Source organism: Lissotriton vulgaris, chromosome 10, assembly GCF_964263255.1.
Source record: "Lissotriton vulgaris chromosome 10, aLisVul1.2, whole genome shotgun sequence".
NCBI classification, from domain to species: domain Eukaryota; kingdom Metazoa; phylum Chordata; class Amphibia; order Caudata; family Salamandridae; genus Lissotriton; species Lissotriton vulgaris.
The window spans coordinates 270,969,074-270,982,470 of record NC_141698.1 but is presented as its reverse complement, the minus strand read 5'-3'; the positions used below and the strand labels follow the sequence as shown (position 1 = coordinate 270,982,470).

Here is a 13,397-nt window from a genome sequence, read left to right as displayed (position 1 = left end):
GTGGGTGAGGAGACGGAACGTAATTCTCTTGTCGACGGGGAGCCAGTGGAGGTCTTTCAGGTGACCGGAAATGTGAGCTTGGCGGGGGATGTCTAGGATGAGTCTGGCTGAGGCGTTTTGGATGCGTTGGGCACACATATGGACTCGAGCCATCATCGAGCGGACTTTTGGTCTGTTGAAGTCGCGATTCAGATGTCTCTACCGTACAGGGGGTGTGCTGCTGTACTCCCCAGAAGTCGTGTGCAAGATTATATTAGCCTGTTGTGTTTTGCACAACATTGCTTTAACGCATGGCTTACACATCCCTCTGGAACCTCGGCTAGCTCTGAATCTGGGAAACCAGGCCATTGCACATGAGCGACATCAGGGCATGCAAGTCTGTGATCAGCTCGTTGCCACGTTTTTCACATGAGCAACCTGTAGTGTCATGGACAAAATCTGGTTTGCTGTCTGTTGTCAATGATGAAACTTGGATAGACACAACTGTGTCAATAAATCCACCCTAAAACGACTTTGCAAGCCACACTAACTGCATGTAAATCACAGCCGCTGACAGTAGTCAAAAGGTGGAGTGTGCCTCAGGTAATGTGCCCATGTCAGCGATCAGTGTAGTGGACGTCCCTAAAAACAACTATTCACGCTGATGACAAAAAATACATGTCCTGAGAGACATGCCTGGACCTCATGAGGATGGGTCATCTAATCACAAAAGGCCATAACCCTTGCATACTCAGGCCTATGACTTCAACAGGTTTGACTCCCCCACAAATGATGGGCCCAGAATGTGAGTGATGATGTCATGGGAGAATCAGGTACCAGTGGGCAATAACTGGTGCAACCCTGCATATCAGCAAGGATGCCCCAGTTATTGTGCATCACAGCAGACACCCCTTGCGCCATCATGGATGCGCCGCATTGTAAATGTGGCGCACCATGGGGCAAGAATAGACAGATGCGTGACGCATCTGCTGCCATAAAGGTTAAGCACTGCTGGAGTTGCGTCGCAAGCGGAACGCAGCTCCAGCAAGGCTTGCGGTGACCTTATGCCTAACATGCTGCGTCAATCCTTACGCCTGCTTCAAGCAGGCACAGGGTTTTGACGCAGCATGGCCATTAAAGTGATTGAGTGAAATCTTGTATATTTCACTCAGCCACTTTTAGGAGGCGTTCCTGTGCTGGAACGCCCCCCCTGCGCAGGAGCACCCAACTGTGGCGCAGGGCTTTACAACGTGACACATCTCCCAGATGCGCCACATTGAAAATACCCCACAGCATGGCGGTGGCTTTGCGCTGCCGCTGCGTCACACAATAAATGTGGCATACAGGGTTTGTAAATCTGCCCCCATGTGTCTGTGATATATCCACACTGCTCCACACCAATGTTACGTAACACATCACACAACTCTGAGAATGAGCACTTAATATGGACTACATGTCCCATAATGCAAACTAGGAGAAAATGAAACTGGGGTTTGATGTTGTGTCAGCCCCCCCTGTCTGTGCAGAAATGTCATGAAATGGTCTGTTTCCCCTTTTGTTACATATTCATGATTCTCACCTGCACTGTCATTTTTTTTTCTACAACAGAATAGCATGATGGCAGTGGATTTGATTACTGATTGTGGATGGATCAGGATGAATACAAAATGGCTGCCAACTACTTCCTGTGATGTATTTCCTGTCTCCCACTTCCTGTATAACATTTCCTCTATGATATAATGTGTTCAGAGTAATTTTGAGAGGTTACGGCCTAAAAACTTAATTTCCGGTTTTGTGGCGTAATGTGTGTGCGCGTAAACGACACTCCGGATCCGGAAACTACATTTTCGGTCTTAAATATCTGAAAATAAACTGGAACACATCATTTCATACAGGCAATATTATACAGGAAGTGGGAGACAGGGAATACATCAAGAGAAGACTATGGCCAACATCGGAGAGGGTTGCAGTACAGTGGGAGTGGACACCATGAGTGCAAGAGCATGCCGCAAGTGCTGGGAGGACCTAAAGCGCTGGTCCTGCAACAAGGCTACGGAGCTGGTAGGCCTGTCTTCTCAGCACCATGTGCATCGTCCTTGCCTCTCCCCACTGTACAGGAGGGTCCTGCGAGCAGCTTGGCCGACCCTCCATGCTCAGCTGGAGGAGCATGAGCAGCAGGGACCTAGTAAGTGACCATCTGGGCTTGCTACGAAGCGGTCGCTCCCCACGCTCCCTGACCATCCTAAATTTACAGCGCTTCTCCTCCTTGCTGCCTGTTATCTCCTGCAATTGAGATCGCATTGCTTTTGACATAGCGCCTGGTATCGTAGCCTGCTAATTATCAATTGTGCTCATTTGCGTTGCATTGCTGTGACATTATTGTAGCCTGCTAATTATTTTTTGTGCTCATTGGTGTTACTTTAGCACTGCTCGCATCGCCTGCAATATCATTTATTTGTGCCAGATTGTGCCGCTACCACTGCCCAGATCATTGCATTACTCCGGCTGTGCCCCTGTTTCGCTTTCTGTTTGTGCTGCCATTTTGTTGTTGTGACTACTCCTGGCCCGTCTCTCCTCCCCGCTCCCGCCTCCCAGCTGACCCTCCCTCGCTCCGCCCCCCCACTATCCACTTATGTCAGATGCACTTGCGCGCCGCGTTTACGCGCAGCGGACGCGCCCCATGCGCGCCAAAGGTGTGCCAAAGGTAAGCCCGTCTACGCCCGTCCGCGCCTGGACCGCGCCCAGGGCCAAACCCCCTGGTCCCCGCATATTCCACTCCGCCCGCATAACTTACCACGCCGCTACCCTCTCAGCACTCAACCCCGGCCGACTTCAAGACTGCTTCCAAGCCGCCCCATGACACAGCCATGGACCCTTCACCTGCCACCCTGCAAGTTTGACTGCATCAGGACCCACACTAAATCCACAAACTCCAAACATAACTCCGACACTAACCACCTAAAATGCATCCTGCTCAACACCCGCTCAGTCCATAGTCATGCCATTGACCTTTGGAACCTACTCGACACCACATCGTCGGACGTCGCCTTCCTTACAGAAACCTGGATGAACGCCTCATCAGCTCCAGACATCGCCGTAGCCATCCTGGACAGCTACAAGATCATCCGAAAGGACCGCACCAAACAAAAAGGAGGAGGCATCGCCATCGTCCATAAGAACACCATCCGCATCACGACCAGTTCTGACGATAACCTCGCTTCCGCGGAACACCTTCACTTCCAGATCCACACCGACCCCAAGACCACACTCAGAGGCACCCTCATCTACAGACCACCAGGACCCCGCACACAATTCAGCGAAGACATCACTGACTTCATCAGCCCACACGCCCTCCCTTCCGAGGACTACATTCTACTGGGAGACCTCAATTTCCACCTGGAAAAGAACGACGACAGCAACACCACCACCCTCCTGGACAACCTCGCCAACCTCGGACTCAAACAACTCGTTGACACCCCCACCCACTATGCCGAGCACACGCTCGACCCAATCTTCACCTCCAGCAAGCACATCTCCTTCAATCACACCACAGCTCTCCATTGGACGGACCACAGCTGCATTCATTTCAACTACAAAATGACCACGACCCACAACCACCCACAACCAATTCCCCGAAGAAACTGGAACAAAATTACGACCGACCAGCTCTTCACATCGCTTCACCAAAACCCTCCTGCCAAATCATCGGACCCAAATCAAGCAGCCACCAACCTCACACAATGGATCACCCACAGCGCCGACGAATTAGCACCCTCGAAAAACCATCAAATCAAGCAAGGCAACAAAAAAGCACCCTGGTTCAACGATGACCTTAAGAAATCCAAGAAGCACTGTCGCACCCTCGAGAAAGCCTGGAGAAAAACCCCAACATCTGACAACCTGACCATCCTCAAGAACGCCACCCGCAAACACCACCAACTGATCCGATCCACCAAGAAATCAGCACTCAAGGATCGACTTGACAACAATGCCCATAACAGCAAGGAACTATTCAACATCGTCAAAGAGTTTACCAACCCCACCGCAGGCACCAACGACATCACTCCCTCCCAAGACCTCTGCGACTCCCTAGCCTCATTCTTCCACAACAAAATCGCAGACATACATAACAGCTTTGAAAACCATTCCGGAGACCAGTCCACTCCACCCACCTCTGAACCAAAACCCCCCTCTAACAACCTTTGCGCCTGGAACCTAATTACCACTGAAGACACCATCCGCCTGATGAACTCCATCCACTCAGGATCGCCAACCGACCCATATCCCCACCACATTTTCAACAAAGCAGACTCCATTATCGCACCCCATCTCCGAGACGTCATCAACTGCTCCCTCAACTCCGCTACCTTCCCGGAAAGCTGGAAACATGCCGAACTCAGCGCCCTTCTGAAGAAACCCACAGCAGACCCCATTGAACTTAAAAACTACCGCCCCATCTCGCTCCTCCCATTCCCTGCCAAAGTCATTGAGAAAGCCGTCAACAGTCAGCTCGCCGCCTTCCTCGAATCCAACAAATCCCTCGACCCCTCACAGTCCGGCTTCCGAGCCAAACACAGCACCGAAACCGCCCTCATCGCTGCAACAGACGACATTCGAACACTACTGGACAACGGAGAAACAGTTGCCCTCATCCTACTTGACCTCTCCGCAGCCTTCGACACAGTCTGTCATAGCACCCTTATACAACGCCTCAACAACGTCGGAATACAAGGAAAAGCATTGGACTGGATCATCTTGTTCCTCGCCGGAAGAACCCAGAGAGTCCGCCTCCCCCCTTTTAGATCAGAGGCCACCGAAGTCATCTGCGGCGTACCTCAAGGATCATCACTCAGTCCCACCCTCTTCAACATCTACATGAATCCCCTCGCAACCATCGCTCGCCAACACAACCTCAACATCATCTCCTATGCAGACGACACCCAGCTGATTCTCTCCCTCACAAAAGACCCAGACACCGCCAAAACCAACCTACACGAAGGAATGAAAGAAGTAGCCGAATGGATGAAGAACAGCCGTCTAAAACTGAACTTGGACAAAACGGAAGTGCTCATCTTAGGCTCATCCCCCTCTGCCTGGGACGACTCATGGTGGCCACCGGCCTTGGGAACCGCACCCATACCCACGGACCACGTACGCAACCTGGGCTTCATCCTGGACTCCTACCTCTCGATGACCAGACAAGTCAACGCCGTCTCATCATCATGCTTCAACATCTTACGCATGCTCAAAAAAACCTTCTGTTGGATCCCCACCGAAACAAGAAAGACGGTCACCCATGCACTGGTCACAAGCCGATTGGACTACGGAAACACCCTCTACGCCGGAACCACAGCCAAACTACAGAAAAAACTCCAACGCATCCAAAACGCCTCAGCCAGACTCATACTAGACATCCCCTGCCAAGCTCACATTTCCGGTCACCTGAAAGACCTCCACTGGCTCCCCGTCAACAAGAGAATAACGTTCCGTCTCCTCAACCACGCACACAAAGCCCTCTACGACCTAGGACCCGAATGCCTCAACACGCGCCTGTCCTTTTACACACCCACCCGCCAACTACGATCGTCCAATCAAGCCCTCGCCGCAGTTCCACGCATCCATAGATCCACCATGGGGGAAAATCCTTCTCCTACTTAGCGGCCAAAACCTGGAATTCCCTCCCCACCCCCCTCCGCCTTACACAGAACCACCTCTCCTTCAGAAAACAACTAAAAACTTGAATCTTCAATAAGTAAAGTACCCCCCTCCCACAAGCGCCTTGAGACCCTCTGGGTGAGTAGTGCGCTATACAAATGCTAAACTTGAACTTGAACTTAGTAAGTACATCATATATAGGCTGTTCGGAATTCGGTTTAAACCGACTCTAAACGACAATACTCTACCGGATGAAAATCAGCTGACCTGGTTTAAACTGAGTGTCACTGATTTTCATCATTGTTGCAGGTTTTGTCCATTTGAGGGAGCCAACGCATAATAAACTGTGGTGCCTGGCGCGGAGGTGTCAGGCGAAAACACTGCTTCTGGGCCGGTCCGCACATGGGGAGCCGTGGTGTTTATGGCCCCAGGGCAGAGCAACACCAGACCCCCTCCCCTGTCTGGCTCACTTGGGGGGAGATGAGCTGTTGTGCTTAATCGTCCTACTGCGGCCAGCCGCACCCGAGCACTCAGCACTCACTGTATGTTGGAATGATTGTCTGCCGAAATATTCAGCAATTGCCAGACCAGTGAACTTAAGCCCCCCCCGCTCCCATTGCATTTATACGAAAATCGAAGAAACATTTGCAAGCCAAAGGAAATGCAAGCACCTCCCCTTTAGCTCTGAGGCCTTGCATCAGTCATCGCCCTGCCTGCATTTCGCGGTTGAGCCAGCCTGTAATTGACTCATTTGGCAGGTTTAACACTTCCTGGCAGGGGGCTATTAAGGCGAAGTATTTGCGCATAACTATCAGAGCAGGGCCGGCTCTAGGCATGTGCAAGCTGTGCACCTGCACAGGGCCACCAAACCCCAGGGGCCACCACGCCAATATATATCCTTAATATATTAATCCTCTGAGGATGGATACATATTTGCGTGGTGGCCCCTGGCAGGGATTTGGCGGCCTCCGGCTCTGTTCCACTTCTAAACACCCTGACCCCCTCCCCTCTTTACTGGCCTGCGCGCTCCGCCCCGCCCGGTCCCCCTCTTCCGGGCCCCCTACCTACGCTCCTTGCCCAGGGCCACCATGAGCCTAGAGCCGGCCCTGATCAGAGGCAGGAACAAAAGCACGCCCATTTCGAAGTGTGGCACTGCTATCCGACCCGACCTTCACTCCCTTTCACGCACTCCCACCCCTTTAGGTTAAACTGCAGCAGTGTTAGGGGTCACGGAGAGCACCGAGGTGTCATAAAGCAGACCCAGAATATGTTTTTGTGAAGGCAAATTTGTGTCCGACCTGAAAACCATTGCGATTCCGAAGAAAAATGCTTATTAACAGATGTGGCCGCTTTGAGGAGACTTGAGGCTGATGTCACGTCTAGGACTGCTTTGAACTTAACAAGCACCGAGCATCGTTGTTTGCTGGTAATTTAGGTCACCTTTTCCTAATCTGTGTAAGCTCTTTCTTTTATTGCGTGTCATTTCTGTTTTACTTCTTGTACGTTTTCCCACCCCAGCAACTACTATTGAATCTATCACATTGCTATAATATATTTCTTGTCCATGGTTGCTGTGATTTTTCTGCCGCCCAATCATACACCAGAACATTTCTATTGCATTATTGACCTTTATCAAAGCAGCTCCCTAAATAGAAAAAACTTTTCATTTTTGTGCCTTTTTTATTTGTTGCCATAGTGTAGCACATTTCAGCTCACCATTGCCTTTTGGGGGCGATGGAGGGGTGGTGGCAGCGTTTATGTGTATTCATAGAACAATGCATTGTCAGAAAAGATGTGTGTTCAGTACCTGTTCCTTTTCCATGGTTCAGTTCCAGAAGTACCTCAGGGCTCTGTGTCAGCTAGAATTGCACTTCTGTGAATATGCACTTAGTCAAGGCCGCTTATCTTCCCTAATGGCTCAAACCTCCAGGCATGGCCTTTTCCTTTGTCATTTTCTTGATATGGAAAAGCCAAACAGTTGATTATTTTTAATCTCATTTCACAGTTTCAGCCAATCCCTGCCTGCATTTTCTTGTCCCTAGGGGTTGAAGTGGTTTTAAGTCCACGCCTGGTTTGTGTGAAATCAAGATACTCTGTGCTCCAATGTTGAGAACTCCGTTTTCATAGAGAGGAGCTTTGGATACTGAGGGGCAGATTTATGAGTTCTGACGCTTCTCTGCAAATCAGCAGGGATGCGCCAGAACTGATGCGTCACGCAATTCCCTCCTTGCGGCACCACAGATGCGCCGCATTTACAATGCGGCGCACCATGGTGCAAGGAAGGGCAGATGCGTGACGCATCTTGTATTGTACGGGCGGCGCATTGCTGGAGTAGCGTCGCAAGTGCGACGCAACTCCTGCAATGTACAGAGGCCACCCATACATAACGTGGTGCGTCACTCCTTACGCAAGCAGGCGTAAGGATTTGACGCAGCAGCCTCGTAAAACTGACTCAGTGAAATCTTGTAGATTTCACTGCGTCAGTTTTACGGGGCTTTCCTACGAGGGAACGCCCACCCTGCGACAGAACGCCCACATGAAACCTGACGCAGGTTTCATGTGGCGCAGGGCTTTACAGCGTGACGCATCTGCCTAGATGCGTCACGTTGTAAATAGGACGCAGGGATGCGTCACGTTTCCGCGCCGTTGCGTCACGCAACGGCGGTGTAAACGTGGCGCAAGTCTGTCATAAATCTGCCCCTAAATTTCTGGAGTGCAATGGTCAGTCTGCCTCCAAAGCAACTACACAGCACAACCAGAGCAAAAATAAGTTAACAACTGCAATATCTATAGTTTTCAGCAAAATTCCCAATTTCTGCAGCTAATGTGTTGGCAGTGAGAACATTTGAGTATCTGTGATAGAGAGCCAGCAGTAGCATACTAGAGCAGGGTCATGGCAGAAGCCTTGACCATACTTTGTGGTTTCCACATTTTGCTCTACACTGAAAATCCTGTGACTCTGGGCAAATCACTTAATCTCCCCATGCCTAACAAAATAATGAATATGTCCTCATGTAACGCAACTGGTGCTATGTAAAGCGCTCTGATAACCGATACCAGGTTCAAGTGTTCGCGCTGTATAAAACTCTGGAAAAAAAGCACAGATCAACTTCCCTTGCTCCTTCCCGTCTTGGGATCGTGGGCAGAGGACTTAAAAATAAAGAGGGTTTGCTTTATGATTGAACAGAAATGGTCACATTTGGAATCAAATGAACAGTGCTCCTGCAACTCTAAGTGTGAGTGTTTAAATGTAACTAACATTTTAAGGGATTGTAATTGTTACTGATAGGAATGCAAACTGCCACACAGGCAATAAAGAAATCTCAGTTAAACAGGCAATAAAGAAAGCTCAGTTAAACGCTCCCACGCGGGTTCCGGAGTTAGCCTACAGGCCACAGCAGCAACCACCACAAGGCAGATTCCACCCTTCATCCTTCTAAAGTCGATAAAATGAGCACTGTTGAGTTGGGCCGATGTGATTACATTGGCTACTTTCCGCTTTAAAAAAATGGCTAATTACACAAACCGGTACAAAAGAGGGTGGTGATGGACGGAGCATCTGAACCAATCAAACACTCACACCCAGTCAAAAGATCTGGGTTTAATCCATCACCGTTCTTTAGCCCGCTCTGCCACCCCAGTTCATACATGACCATATGCAAATCAGTCTGGCCCTGTGCCTCATGGGAACAGTCCAGCTCGAACTGCCAAGCCATGCCTTCCCTGGACCGGAAACAAGCTTCCTAGGACTGGTTTCTGGCATTTCAGCCGTTAATTACACAAACAAGCACCACATAGATTGCAATGTGTTGTTGCTTTTTTAAAATTCAAGTCGTTTTATTTGTGTACAATTATAAATTATTTTGTTTTTTTCTTTCTTAGATTCACAAACTAATGTGCTATTGATAGATTAGTGTTGGGAGCAAATAAGGTAGGCAGCGGGATTTTATACGTATGTTGTGTTACATCCCATTAGACTTTGGCTCAAAAATAATATCTCTATGTATAACACTCAGTGTATATCGGCAGCCAGAAAACGACTGGGCAAGTAACAGTTAATGTTGTTGACCAAGGTTCCATGGAGGTGGAACTTACAGGGTTGTCCACTCACTGTTCGATCTTTCCACTAGCAGAGGTACTAGAAGCGAGGCTTGGGATCAGACCCCCTTCAGGGCCCCTGTGCTACCAATGGGTGGGTCAATATTGGATTGAGGAGCTGGGAGCAGACATGGTCATGGCAGAGCTGGCTAGGCTAGAGGGAGCGAGGTACACTGGTAGGGCTATAGGCAAGGTTAGGGGGGGTGTTGTCTTGAGGGAGTTTAGGGACTGTTGAGAAGGGCGAAAATTGAAAAACGCACAGAAAGGCGGGCAGCCGCCCACTTGTACAACCTGTATTACACAATGGACCTCGAATGTACCTATGCGTCGCCGGACCCCCGGGTTGTCGGCCACAAGGCTGTGTATTGTGTGTGAAGAACTTGAGACGAATAACTGGGTTGCGGCCGGCCCTGGAGGGGTTGTCGGCCAGAAGCTGTGTAAACTGAAATCCCTTACTCTGTGCAATAAAAAAATAAAATAAAAAATAAAAAAAGTTGTTGATTAAGGATATTGTGCTGCACAACTAAATACTAATAAGGTCCCAAAGGCGAGACTTATTGTCATGGTGCACCTAACAGTACCTTATTGCATTTCAGCACTTGCTACACAATCCTGTTGGAGAGCAGTCAAAAAAGCAAAAGCTACTATCACTGTCGGACAAAAAAAATCAAGTGCAAAAAACAAAGCCCCAAATACTTATTTTTTTTTTTTGCTACAGAAAGTCTTTTTCTTAACCCCATTTTTTGACTTGAATATGCCTTTTCGGCCACACTGCAATTACATTATAGCATTAAAAAAAAATTTCTATGTATATTTATTGACAAACTCTGAATCACCAATTCAAGCTTACATTTGAAACAAGTATTTGCAATGCAATAGGTCTCGCATTTACGCAAGTTTGAGCTGTTGACATTGCAAATAACAATGCCTTTTATTTTTGTTTTTGTTTTTAAAACATAAATAAAAGGCTTTGTCATTTACAATGCCAATAGTTTAAAATCGCATAAGTGCGAGACCTATTGCATTGCAAATGCATGTTAAATCTGAGCTGCAGAATCAAAGGACAATGGAAAGTATTTCATGACTGTATTAACTTCTGAAATGTAGAGTATGATACCATTTCTGAAGAAAACGGAAAAGGCAATAATAAAAGCGAAGCGTTCCACAAACACCGGTAAAACACTGTTTCAGTTGATTTTTTTGGCGCGAAAATGAGTAACCACTGGAAAGCACTGTTTTTTTAAGGTATGGAAATCACTGGAAAACACTGAAAAAACACCACCAGAATTTACCAAAAATAGAAACTGAAAACAGGAAAGCCTAATCATATACAATATGTGTCTAGGAGTATGATTCGAGTGAAACAGTGCTGTACCATTGTCTGTCTCATGCCTCCATTCACCAATTCTGTGTCCATGCAGCAGTCACCAAGATTAAAAATGCACACTGTGGCATATGGACTGTACAGGGCAGAGTGCATTTTGGGAGTTGTAGTTTCATCATGACAACTGGGTAAATGAGACACACTTGTGCATTCATATTGAATTCTGCTCTGCCAGCACCACTACCATTGAACCAAGGAAATCATAACTGATGTGTGCATTGGATGAGCAATGGTACAGAGACTGTCCAGTGTGAGCATGACAGGCCATAGGATATTGGATGCTGTGATTTGCATTGCATTTGTAGAGTTTGGGTTCCAATTGAGACAGATCATCATGTGCCATGGAGTCAAGACAGACTTTGAGATCCTTGCATCACTCTTAAGTTTTCCTAAATTTGCAAGGTGTGTCCACTGACAGACGTCTCACCCTCAGTGGCCTGTATGACATTTTACATGTACAGGTAGCTGTCACGGTCACCCACCACTGTTCACCGGTGTACTGCACTACCTTTTAAGTCAACAAAGCCAATATGTGGCACTGGATTGTCCAATGATGTGTGGACAAGGCAAAAGGCTAGACTCACAATGTAGCTAGAGGAGTATCCCAGACCCTATGTGGATGTGTGACCCACATTCGGCATTCGGCTTGTCCCATACAATGCTACAAAGCAGATGACACATGTCCAGGCGTTAAATAGCTGCAACCCCATATCAATGGCCAAATTCTATTAAATCTGGACTCTACATGTTCTCCCTTGGTGGACTGGTTTTGGAACTGTCACATGTAGCAGTGACAGGACACACAGATCACAAGAATGCCAAGGTTGAGGGTTGGCCAATACAGTTGTGTGAGCCACAATAATACACAGGAGATGTCCATGAGGCGCAAGGGGCAGATTTGAAAGCCCCTTGCGCCTAATTTTGCCACCGTTGGGTCCCTTTTGTGACGCAGCGGCAGAGCAAACCAAGCACCATGCTGCTGGGTAATTACAACGTGACTCATCATGCGTCACGTTGTACAGCCCTGCACCAAATGTAGGAGTTCAGGCACTGAAGAAGATTTCACTCAGTCACTTTTAGGGCCATGCTGCGTCAAGATCGTGCACACCCGAGCCTTGCTGGAGCGGCGACGCCCCTCCAGCAAAGTGCACTTTTTCCACCTGGGATGCGTCACGCATCTGCCCACCCAAGCGCATCAGGTGTGGTGCACATGTGGGCGGATGCGTCGCAACTCTTCTGGCACATCTCTGCTGATGAGCAGAGATGCGCCAGAAGTCGAACATCGGCCCCTGACAACTGTAGAGTGTGATCAGAGGAGAACAAAATCTGACCTTGGCTTAACTATGAATGTGTCTCGTCCTTCCTCAAACAACCACCACACCAGGCTCTTGCTTACATTTCTGCAGGCACGACTGGTGAGACAGGAGAACTGCATGAATAGGTCCGGAGCAGGAGGACATCAGTTCGCCTGCGACTACACCCACTTTCCACCAACGAGGAAGAAGAGGAGGAGGAGGGGACCTCAACATCAGGAGGCCAAAGCATTGTAGGTGGGGGGGAAGGACCGGACACCTCGGACCATGATGTAATGGAGAGCCACTCTCCCACACACTCTTCACAAGTGGCTCCCGAAGAGGTGTCCCCGGGGCAAGCCAACAATCAATCTAGGCCTGCCATCTGCCCCTCACTACCTCTAGAGTCCCCAATGCCATCGGGGGCACCAGTAAGTATGAGCGGAAAATCCATTCCGCTCGCGGATTTTGCGAATTTTCGGTAAATTCGCGATCCGCGAACTCCCGCGAATTTACCGAGAATTCGCAAATCCGCGAGCGGCGGATTATTCCGGGGGCAAAAGTTGAAGCCTGGCCTGTTGTAACTATTTTACGATGGCGCCGGCAGGCTGCCAGCGCCATCCTAAAATAGTTACTAAGTTAGCTTCAACAGGAAGCTCTAATAGATAAAATAAAGCAGGTGCTCGATTTTATCTATTAGAGCTTCCTGTTGAAGCTAATTTAGTAACTATTTTAGGATGGCGCTGGCAGCTTGCCGGCGCCATCGTAAAATAGTTACAACAGGCCAGGCTGGTGTATTTCCTTTCCCAAATGTACCGTGGAACATCAGCTGTGATGCTGGATAGAGGCCTTTGCATCCTTGACTTTCACGAGCACAATACCCGTGCTGTTCTTGTGACCAGGGGCTTCTTTCTCTTCATCTGCTGAACTGATCTTTCTCTGACCTTTTATACACACAAGAGGCATGTGAACTCGCATTGAAGCCCCGC

The 13,397-nt window shown here is 48.7% G+C and overlaps 1 protein-coding gene across 1 annotated transcript in view; it reads right to left on the bottom strand.

Annotated features, from left to right (window-relative positions):
* Positions 1–13,397, bottom strand: part of LOC147685114 (cyclic nucleotide-binding domain-containing protein 2-like) — an 827,522-nt gene that overhangs the window by 514,533 nt on the left and 299,592 nt on the right. The window lies entirely within an intron of this gene.